This window comes from Coenobita brevimanus, chromosome 66 (genome assembly GCF_032717465.1).
Source record: "Coenobita brevimanus isolate Jiangsu-jjx chromosome 66, ASM3271746v2, whole genome shotgun sequence".
Classification (NCBI taxonomy): domain Eukaryota; kingdom Metazoa; phylum Arthropoda; class Malacostraca; order Decapoda; family Coenobitidae; genus Coenobita; species Coenobita brevimanus.
Window position 1 is genome coordinate 26,632,176 of NC_137019.1, and position 12,318 is coordinate 26,644,493.

Consider the following 12,318-nt stretch of genomic DNA (forward strand, 5'->3'; position numbering starts at 1 on the left):
TCTCTGCCTAAGCTGGAAGCCGTCATTCATGACTCCTGGGACAAAATACCCTCCAGCACCTCAGGTGCCTCGCCCATTCACTTCCAAGACGTTCCATGAAGAAGTGTAAAGGCTACCCTACGAAGTACTAAAGGTAAATAAAATTATCTATCTATCTATCTATCTGTATATATATATATATATATATATATATATGTGTGTATATGACTTAGTCATCGGGGGCACACTCTTTCAGCATTGCAATATACACAAGACAACTTGGGTGTCGCCGTGTGGAAAATATAAAAATCAGATTGATCACATCGCTATCAGTAGGAGGCATATAAGTTCTCTGCTAGATGTCCATGTTAAACGGGGAGCGGATATTGGTAGTGACCATCAACTCAGCATTGCAAAAATAAGATTTAAACTTAAAAATCAGAAGAAGGAAATATCTGGTGTTGGTAGATACGATATTGTTAAGCTTAGAAGGGAAGGAGAAGAAAAGGAGGAATTCAGATTAGAATGCAGAAATAGGTTTTTGGTGTTGGAAACGTTGGAAGAGGGGGAGAGAAGTGTAGATGAGATGTGGGAGGATGTGAACAAAGTTTTGCATGAGACTGCTGAATGTACGATTGGAAGGAGACATAGATTCAGGAGAAAGAAATGGATATTAGAGGAAACGTGGGATATGATAAAAAAGAGAGGTGAGGCTAAATTGAGGAGTGAGATGCAATGCGTTGATGAACGAGAGATTGAATTAGCAAGAGCTGTGTACTGGAGTTTGAATTCAGAAGTAAGAAGGTTAGCTAGGAGAGATAAAAGAAGATGTGTGGATGAAAAGGTTGCAGAGACTGAAATCTTAATAAACAAAAATGATGGACAGAGTCAAAGAATAGCATATGAATCGATTAGAGAACTGAGTGGTAATGCAGGTAAACGCAAGGAAATACCAGTTAGAGACAGGGAAGGAAATTTATTGACCAAAGATGGAGATATTAAAAATAGATGGGAAGAGCATTTTGAGACAGTTCTTAATAGACCAATACCACCAGAAGAGGATATACCGTCTGCTCAGGAAGATTTAAATATAGAAACAGGAGAGTTGAGGCTTGCAGAAGTGGAGAAAGCAGTAAAACAGTTAAGGAATAATAAGGCACCAGGGGAGGATGGTTTATTTCCGGAAATGTTTAAAGTGGAGGGGGATAGATTAATAATGATCTTGACCAAGCTATTCAGTAAGATATGGGTGACGGGGTTACTACCATCAGTTTGGAAGAATGGTGTAATTGTTAAAGTTCTGAAGAAGGGAGACCTGAGTGAATGTGGTAATTGGAGGGGAATCTCTTTGTCACCAACAGCTTTGAAAGTTTTCAGTAGAGTGTTGTTAAATAGGTTGGAGCCGGTGGTTGAGGGTATTCTGAGGGATGAACAGGCTGGTTTTAGAAAGGGACGTGGTTGCAATGATCAGATCTTTATAGTTAGGCATTTGATGCAGCAAGTTAATGAAATGAGAGTACCGTTAAGTCTTTGTTTTGTTGATTTTGAAAAGGCTTTTGATAGTGTTTCGAGAGAGACTATGGGGAAGATCATGAGACATTATGGAATACCAGAGGAGTTTGTGAGGGTCATTATGAACATGCATGAGGACACATTTTGTAAAGTGATGGTTGATGGTTGTCTGAGTGATTCGTTTGAAGTCAAGTCCGGAGTAATTCAAGGTGGTGTTCTATCGCCTTTACTATTTATATTGGTCATTGATTACATCATGAAACACGTTGGAACAGAAACCAGTGCAGGTATACTTTGGGGAGAGAACAGGAAACTTTTGGATTTAGATTATGCAGATGATATAGTTTTGATTTGTGATGGGCCAGAAGAGATGCAGAGAGTGTTGGACTGTTTGGTGAGTGAAGGTCGCAAGGTGGGTTTGGTTATTAATTGTGGAAAAACTGAAATAATTAATATGAATATGGAAAATGCGCAGGAATGTGTAATTGGAGGTATGGTTGTAAAGCAAGTTGATAGGTTTAAATATTTAGGTACTTATTTAGCCAAGGATGGTTCTTTGAACTTTGAATTCGAGGAAAGGTTAAAGAAGGCTAATCAGGCAATGGGAATGCTTAAAAATATTTGGAATAATAACAATTTTTCTGTGCATACAAAAATCAAACTTTATAAGGTAATGGATAGGAGTATCTTAATTTATGGACATGAGTCTTGGTACAGCACAGTGACTATGGAAAATAAATTCTTGGTGTTTGAAAATAAAGCACTTAGAAGAATATTAGGAGTTAAGTGGTGGGAAAGGATACCAAATAGTAGAATTAGAGAAATAACGGGAGTGCAGCCGATCGATGAATATGTTAGATTCTCACGATGGAAGTGGCTAGGACATGTGTATAGGAGACAGGGAATAGTACGAGGTACACCAGGGTGGGTGGCACTTGGTAGGAGAGGTAGAGGAAGGCCAAAAGAGACGTGGGTGAGGACAATGAGACGGGAAGCTGGAGATGAGTGTTGGGGAGATCTTGAGGAGTTAGCACAAGATAGGATGTGGTGGTGTGAGTTCATCGAGGCCCTATGCATCCCCGAGGGTGCCACATGAAATGATATATATATATATATATATATATATATATACATACAGTATATATATATATATATATATATATATATATATATATATATATACATACAGTATATATATATATATATATATATATATATATATATATATATATATATACAGTATATATACAATATACAGTATATATATATATATATAAAATCTATATATATATATATATATATACTGTATATATATGTATATGTGGTGCTACCCAAAAGTTCCAGTAATTCGAACAAAGGGAGCCAACCGTTTGCAGTTTTGCCTTTTGCCGCTAGGAAGAGTTAGCAGCATGCCTTGTGCATCAGTGTGGCCCCAGCCATGTCTGTGAGTGGTTGTGTTGTTGAGCTACACTGACTATTGTAATGTGGTGTGTAGGTGGTTTGGCGGTGGCGGACCAATGGCGCACCAATGTCAAGTTGATGATGATTGTTTTCTTCGATATCCAAGGGATTGTTCACAAGGAATTCATCCCACCCAGTCAGTCTGTCTGCGGAAAGTTTTACTGTGAAGTTTTGCAGCATCTGAGGGAGAACATCCACCTCAAATGTCCAGAATGGTGGAAGAACAAGGACTGGGTCCTGCATCATGACAATGCCCCCGCCCACACATGAATTGTTGTCTGGCAGTTCCTGGTTGCTGCTAACACAGTAGTCATTCCCCAACCACCCTGTTCACCTGACCTTTCCCCCTGCGACTTTTTCCTGTTTCCTAAGCTGAAATTACAACTGAAAGGGCATTGATTTGACTCGATGGAGGAGATCCAGACAGAATCACAGGAGGTGCTCAAGACCATTAAGTCTGAAACCTTCCAGGGATGCATGGACTTGTGGAAAAAATGCTGGGCCTACTGTATACATGCCCAAGGGGACTACTTCAAAGGCAACAGTGAGAACTAGGAGGTAAGGTAACTTAGTTTCCTACAATATTCAAATTACTGGAACTTTTGGGTAGCACCTCGTATATATTACCTCCTCTCCATCCTTCTTTCCTTCTATCCTCTTCTGTCTTTCTTTCCTTCATTCTTTCCTCGTCCTTCTGCCTACAGGTGAGTGTACACTCCCTCTTCTGTCTTTCTTTCCCATTCCTTCTGCCTGTGGGTGACTACACTGAGTAACAAGCCAAGTGGTTTCTTGTACACCAGGAAACCATTTACTATGCTGGGTGGTAACCATATAACCAGATTTTGGATCCTGGTCGTTCAGTGGGTAATTACAGCAACTCCAATTGGATTGACCTGGTGAAGGTTTATATCCAAGGGGTGGTTGGAGTTTATTGCTCATGTAATTCCACTCAGGGATGAGTGAGGCTGGTCACTTTCATCTTAAATGTCAGAACTGGCTTGCCTAGCCCTGGGCTCGTACACTCCTTATGGGGCAACGTAGGATTGGATGATGGATAAACATATATATATATATATATATATATATATATATATATATATATTTATTTGTATATATATATATATATATATATATATATATATATATATATATATATATATATATATACATTCATTATATATGGAGCCTCTGTGGTACAGTGGTAGAGTGTGCGTTTCGTACTCTGGTGAACTAGGGTTCGCGCCCCGCCAGAGTAATAAACTTTGGGAGTGTTCATCTGGCCATGTACTGTATTGGCAGACGCAAGGGGTGGTATGGTTGAACCAGTGTCACTTACTGTAAAGTATGCTAGCACCCAGTCAGCTTGCTCAGGCCGATTACACTTTGCAGACTACACACAGGTCCAAAGCCACTACAACACTACAGTTACACTTACAAGCACTTCTCACCCAACATACAATCTCTTCCAGACAGCCCAAGCCACTTGGTAGAGTTACTTTGACTGTATTGTCCCAACTTCGGTCAGGATAGGCCGGTCCTGCAGTGGATACTCAAACGGCTGATGATGATGATAATATATATATATATATATATATACAGTCAACCCTTGGCTATCACGGGTTTTGCTATCGCGTTTCATGGCTATCACGGACAGGTGAAATGCAACACGATTACCTTTATCGCGACCTCAACTACTGCTATCGCGGACGATGGTCGGCCAGAAACATTCAAATCGCGCGGGCTCCGCCCATGCGTATACTCGCGCCGTGATTGGCGCGACGTCACAGGCTACCCGAGCGCTGATTGGCCCAAGACATGGTTACAGCTACCCATCCTTCCCGCCAAGGTTCAGAGTAGAGATGGAAAACTCGATTCACTTTGGTGACTCGAGTTTTTATGAGTCACTCACCGAAGAGAATCGGGTACTTGAATCACTCGATTCACCAAGTCAGTAGCCTGGCTGCAGCAAGTGAGGCACTGAGAGGACTGCATTAAAACAACGTTAAAAAACGTTAAGCCATTCTGAGGTGATGTAAAGAGCTTTAAATTATTAGTAGGATAAAGAAAAACATTTAGATTGCTTAATAATTTATTATTTTATTGCTAGAATAAAACAGAAATGAAAAACACAGCGACCTGTTATTTAAAATCCTTCCCAATTCGTGAGTCACCAGTGACTCGGTGAGCCGGGCTTGGCCGGGCCCCACCGCATCTGTCCGGGGTGGCCTAAGTCATGTAATTCGAGTTCTAAGAAATCTTGTTCACACTCAATAATCGAGGCTGGAAACACGCTGCCTGCAAGTGGTCCTGTGCTATGAGTGGTGATGTGTGCTCACACTACTGTTCATACCAAGCAGTGGTGTGAACACTGAGCAATACTTACACCGCGACCGGGTATTTCAAACTCATGAGTGGTGAGCCGGGTCGGGCCCCGCCACATTTGCCCGGAGCGGCCTGAGTCGGTCGAGTTTTAAAGTTATAAGTCACTCGTGACACTCGTGTCCATAACTCGAGGCTGAAACCCGCAGCCTGCCACGAGCTGAAGGTCTGGTCACTTGGTCAGTGAACAGCCAGTGATGGTGTGGTGTGAGTGGTGGTGTCTCCTCATACCAGGCGGTGATATGAGCAGTGCACATACCACTCTCGAGTCTCAACCGAAATATAATGTTAGAATATAAACTAAGTGAACGAGTTAATGAAAACAATGACTCGGTACACCCGATTCAGCGAAAGGAATCGTTCGATTTGAACGATTGACTCACGAGTCTTACATCACTAGTTCAGAGAGAGTCAGCGTTACCAGTCGACAGCAGCTATAGCCGTGAAGACCTATTGTTCAACCACAATGGCCACCAATACCCCATCCAACCCTCCTACCATTGGTGCACGTAACGCGGCTAACCCAGGACGGCAAGTGAGGAAGAGGAAGAACCTGCCTTATGCTCAGGGTCCCTTCCAGACTCCTGATGAAGCTGATCAATTCCTAGATGAGATAGAACGTCGGAGGGGTGGCCAGTAATACTCCACCCCAGCCTCGGAACCCCTTCAACCCACCCAAGCCCCTCATCCTCTCCAAAAATGTTAAGTAAAATGGCTTATTACAGTTAATTCTGTTTTATTTATAACCTTTATGTACTGTACTGTTGTTAATTTGCAGCATTGGTTTGTAATCCCAGGTATTTTAGTGAAGGAGATGTGAAAATAGGGTAAGGTTGGGGTAAAGTTGGAGGTCGGGGAACCAATTAGAATTTTTCCCATTAGTTCTTAAGTATGGCTATCGCGATTTTGGCTATGGCGGGTCGCCTAGGGTACCAATTACTCGTGATAGCCAAGGGTTGACTGTTATATATATATATATATATATATATATATATATATATATTTATATGGTACTATACATATACAAGTGTATGTTACAATTATATTACTTCAATGACTACAATTATTATCACTGTTACAGTATGACAATTATGTTACTTTTACAATAGTATATATTTCACTTAATTAGCTTACAAGTTGATTGTAATGTGTAAATATTATGAATTAATATGTTATGACAATATTTACTGTCAGTGGTACAACAGCTTTGTGTGACCGAGCGTTATGTTTGCATTATATAGGCACTAGTATATATCGCACGTTGAGTACACCGCTTCCCGTCCGATCAGCGAAGTTAAGCAACGTTGGGTCTGGTTAGTACTTGGATGGGTGACCGCCTGGGAACACCAGATGCTGTTGGCATAACGTTCTCCCTACGTGTCAAGTGGGGTTGGTGGAGGATTAGTGCCTCTCCCTGTAAAACAATTAACTCTGAGCCCTTGGCCACCCCGTTTGGGATACATGGCGTCTGGCAATGAATGAATGAATATATCGCGGTAGTGACTGCTGGAGACATACCGGTACACAGCTTCCCACTAGGAATGTCAGTCCACATAATGTATATCCACAATCTTGTCCCAGACCATCAAAAATGTCTTAACATATGACGTATCTCAAACAATTTCTTTGTAGTCCAGACGACCAAGAATTTTGTGACGTATTCAAACTTGTGGGATAACCAACACTTGTCAATGATTCCATGTGAATGGAAATCTACCAGACACTACATCACACACACACACATCCTCTCCAAGCTGTATATAATGTCAGAGAGATTCCCTTCGGGTCAGAAAGAGTTAGAGAGGGTCCAAGAATACAATCGAGAGTAGAAGGCAGGAGATAGGGTCAGCTAGGAGGTTTTGCTGTCATGCTACATTACACTGTAAATCACACTTCTGTATAAATTTGTTCAATAAACTCCATAGCGCAAGAATGCTATGTAATTCACCTCGCTTATGTTACACAAAGGGGGAAGGTGAGAAAGAGAGAGAGAGATGGAGAGACCTACCTATTCACTCTAGTCGACGACAAACCATTTTACTAAGCAGGATCAAGTTTGAACCATACGACGCCTGACGGCTTTACACTGGCGGTGCTTCAATGATCTACAACCAACCTCCCTACGTTTATGTATGGCGATGCTCATTGGTATTGGCAGCAGCGGTGAACAGCGGTAAACTACGACGAACTATGTTCATCATAGGTTAGGTTAGGGTTGGCTTGTTAAGATGGGTTAGGTTATTTTGGTTGGGCTAGCTTATGTTGTTAGCTCAGACAATTTAAGTTAGGTGACACATGTGTTTGAATAGGTACAGTAAGGTTTGGCTTGTAATAATAAGTATTGAAGTAGGCTCATGTTGTCCTGTCTTCAATTATAATGGATATGTAAGGACGAATTTATTCAGCTTGTGAGAAAGTGTGCTGAACTGGAGGGGTTATATATGAGGTGCAACCCATAATTTGCTGGATTAATGGTATATAAATTTGAAAAATCACCATAGCTCCTATTAGCCACCATCACCCTTGAAGTAATTCCCTTGTGCTTCCTCCATTGCTGGAACGTTCCTTGGAAGCCCTTTTCGATGAGAGTGTCAAGCACTGTCTGCTATTCCTTCTGGATGTCCTCAGTGGTATCAAAACACTGGCCTGTCAGCTTAAGCTTCATTTTTGTGAACATAGAAAAGTCACAGAAGGCCTGGACAAGGAGGTTTCATCTTCTGAGGTGAGCCCAAAAAGCTCAGTGCAGACATCGACACGTTGCTGTAGCAAGAATCCTCTGACGTGTCAAAACCAGTTTTTACCACCCCACCAATATCATGAATGTTCCAGTGTCAGTCCTCACAGATGAGCTGCTGAATTTTTGCGACATTCTGAGGAGTTGTGCCAGTACTAGTAGTAGTTGTTGTTCCCTAGGCAGTCTGGCCGAACAGCCCCGAGTCCCTTAGGAAGGCCATGGCTGAGACCGGGCTTTCCCATAGAGCTCTCAAAGAGTGTATGTTGTGTTGTTGGCGTAGGTGATTGTGTGCAATGCAGTCTTCCATAATGTGCTTAACAGTATGGGGTGCTATGTTGCATCCTGGACAGGCATCAGCGACGGAGTCATCCAGCCTCTTCTGGTAGCTTAATCCTTTAACCGCGGGCATTGTTTGCCCCGACTGGCCTCTCCCACGGGGGTTCCAGCCAAAATGTAAACAAACTTTAAACCTTTATAATTCTGCACAGAATAAATCTAGAGCGAAAAATAAGTTACCATTAGAAAGTACTAACCTTCGGCTTTGCAGTGATGTAGGTTTCATGATTTCGTTTACTATCACTGGATGGGCAGTGCCATTAGAAGTGAGCGATCTAAAATCACTATTTTTCGCTCACACACCATTACCAAATGCCAACCTCATTCTGATAATAATACTATAAACATACATGAACACTGCACATATGATAAACACCCACTCTGTGTTCACCGAGGCAGGTAAAAGGCACTGTAATTGCCCACACTTCACTGCCACATCAGCGGTGTTGTAATCACTATTTTTCGCTCACACACCATTACCAAATGCCAACCTCATTCTGATAATAATACTATAAACATATATGAACACTGCACATACGATAAACACCCACTCTGTGTTCACTGAGGCAGGTAAAAGGCACTGTAATTGCCCGCACTTCACTGCCACATCAGCGGTGTTGTAATCACTATTTTTCGCTCACACACCATTACCAAATGCCAACCTCATTCTGATAATAATACTATAAACATATATGAACACTGCACATATGATAAACACCCACTCTGTGTTCACTGAGGCAGGTAAAAGGCACTGTAATTGCCTGCACTTCACTGCCACATCAGCTGTGTTGTCACTCACACAGCTGGACAGATACTGATGCGTGTTTGGTCAGGGGTGAGGTGGGGGGCCCAGGGGGTGGGAGGTGGGGGCCTGGGGGGTGGGAGGAGGGAGGTGGGGGTCGGCTGGAGTGAAAGAGCTTAATAGCTACTCTCCCTTGAAACAACTGGCGCATGGAAAAAACGCGCGGTATTCAAAATATTCACAAACATTCGAGAATGACACCCGCGGTTTGGTCCAGTTTTTGCAATGTCATTCTGGGATGACACCTGCGGTTAAAGGGTTAAGAGGGCTGGATGGTGCCCACAACTTAGCCTGGCCAGGTGGACCCCGTCTTCACGAGGGAGATAGGATTCAGAAGGGTGGATGTCAGGAGGCCGTGCATGCAGCTATGTGTTATCTTTAAGTGACTGAATGGAGCGGCGAGTGATCTGAGTATGGATATGCTTCTGGAAGCTGGCCTGAGGTGGGCGAGGGGCGAGAGATGACATTATTTGTGTATGGTATCGTGTGCTGGGTGTTGTTTTGATGTTCCTTGGTGTGGGTGGAAGTGCTGCCATGTAATATAGTGGATGTTGTGGGGGTGTGGAGGCTGCAGCAAGAAACTGGGTGCCTCTGATGTCTAGGTGATCCTTGACTTTGAGGACTTTGGTTTCTTGATGTAGGTGGTCTGTGGGTGTAGTAGCTGTGCAGCCTGTGATTATTTTTAGGGCCTTGTTCTGTATGGTCTGTAGAGTGTTGTAGTGTGTTTTAGTGAGGTTAGAAGACCAAGTAGGGCTTGCATAATTCATCACTGAATGTATGTATTGTTTGTATACTGTGGTGGTGGTTTCTTTGTTGTGTCCGAATGTTGTATGGGCAAATGACCTCAAAGCATTGAGTCTTGGTGTTATTTTATTTTTAATGTTTGTGATGTGTTGTTTAAATGACATTGATGTATGTTACACCAAGGATTTTGTGTGTGTGTGTGTGTGTGTGTGTGGTAGGGGAGTGTTGTTTATGCTTAGGTGTGGGATGTGACTGTGTTCTGCTGTCCAGTTTGTGAGAAGGGTCACTGTAGATTTGGTTGGGGCTGTATTGAGCCTGTTTGTGGTGAACCATTCGTGTAGTGTGTTGAGGTAAGGTTGGAGGATGTGTGCAGCTGTGTTTGCATTTTGGTGCATACATGTAAGTATTATATCATCTGCATAGGAAGCTATGTGTGCCTGTGGTGTGTGGGGTGTGGGTATGTCGTGCATGTATAGGTTAAAGAGTGTAGGGGACAAAACAGATCCTTGGGGGACGCTGTTTGTGAAGTTTCTGATGATAGAAGACTGACCGGCAAATGTTACGTGTGCACATCTGCCTGCTAAGTAGTTTGCCAGCCATCTTTTTGTGTTATTGTGCATGTTTGTGTTGAGTATTTTGTTTGTGAGGTTGTGGCAGGGGATGGCATCAAAAGCTTTGCTAATGTCTAGTGTGATTAGGAGTGTTCTGTGTGGTGGCCTAGCTGAATTCATGCCATCGAAAACTCTCTGTGTAAGGTCTGTAAAAGGGTGTTTGTGGAGTGTAGTGGCTGAAAGCCATGTTGTGACTGGACTAGGGGAATGTGAGGTGTGACTAGTTGTAGTACCAGTCGTTCAGTGACTTTAGAGGGGGTGCAGAGGAGTGTGATGGGGCGATGTGAGGAGGGTAACGTGGGGTCTTTGTTGGGTTTAGGGATAGTGATGATATTGCCATGCTTCCAGATGTTGGGTATTATGTTGTGTGAGTAGCTGTAGTTTGATATGTTGGTGAGTGCTTGAATGCCTTGTGGTCCAAGGTGTTTAAGGTGAATGTTGCTTATGTTGTCTGGTCCACAGGCAGATGAGTGCTTGAGGTTGTTAATGATGTGCTTCGTCTGGTTGTAAGTGAAAGGTGCGTAGTCTGGGTCTGTGAGGAACTGTCTCTTACGTCAGATGATACACCAGTCTTCGGGATGGGGGTTTAGATGGCTGACTTGTGAAAAGTGATTGATGGAAGTGTTTGCTTGTTGTTTGTTTGAGGGTATGGTGTCTGTTGTTGTGATGGCAGCATGTGAATGTGTGGTGTTGCTGTTGGAAAGTGTGATGCTGTTTAGTGTTTTGTAGAGTTTGCTGATGTTTGTTTTGTGGTCAAGTGTTTGGAGGTAATTTTTCCAGTTTAGTGTTTGCTGTTCTGATATTTTATTGTTTATTTGAGTGTTGAGTTCTTGTTTTTGTTGTACAGTGTCTTGTGTATGAGGTGTTGGGGAGTGTCACAGTGTGTTCCGCTGTCTGATGAGGCCTTGAATTTCTGGTGTGAAGTTGGGGTTGTGTCTCTTTCTGTTGCCTCTAGGAATGTGTCTTTTGTCTGCATTTTGTATAATTGTATTGAAAGTGTGCACAACTGTGTTGATGTTTGTGATGGGTGTACTGATTAGTGTTATGAAACGTTCTGTTTCAGTTACAAAGGCCTCCCAGTTGGCTCTCTTATAATTAGTGTATGTGTGTTTGTGGCCAGCTGGGGTGATTCTGGTTTTGGTAGTGATGATGATTGGGAGGTGATCAGAACCCAGGATTTTGACCACTCTCCATGATGTAGTGGGGGCGAGGTTTGGGGAGCAGAAGGTGATGTCTGGAGGTGATGGGAGGAAGAGGGCTTTGTATTGATGTTTGTGATGGGTGTACTGTTTAATGTTTCGAAAAGTTGTTCTGTTTTAGTTACAAAGGCCTCCCAGTTGGCTCTCTTATAATTAGTGTATGTGTGTTTGTGGCCAGCTGGAGTGATTCTGGTTTTGGTAGTGATGATGATTGGGAGGTGATCAGAACCTAGGGTTTTGACCACTCTCCATGATGTAGTGGGGGCGAGGTTTGGGGAGTAGAAGGTGATGTCTGAAGATGATGGGAGGAAGAGGGCTTGGTGTGGGATATGGGTATGTTGGTCTAGATTGTTCAGTATGAAAAGATGATCTGTCTGGGATTGCAATACCAGCCCTCTGTCTGTGTCAGTGTTGTTGACATGCCAGGCCGACGACTTGGCGTTGAAATCACCACCCAGGATGATGTTGGGTATGTTAGTGATGTGGTGTATCTGTGGAGAGTAATTGTGTTGTACTGTGGGGGACGATTGGGGGGGAATGTATGTTTTAGCAATTGTTATG

General features: G+C 42.8%; 1 pseudogene; it reads left to right on the forward strand.

Annotated features, from left to right (window-relative positions):
- The first annotated feature begins 6,574 nt into the window (after positions 1-6,574).
- On the forward strand, positions 6,575-6,693 carry LOC145405432 (5S ribosomal RNA; annotated as a pseudogene).
- Positions 6,694-12,318: the final 5,625 nt, after the last annotated feature.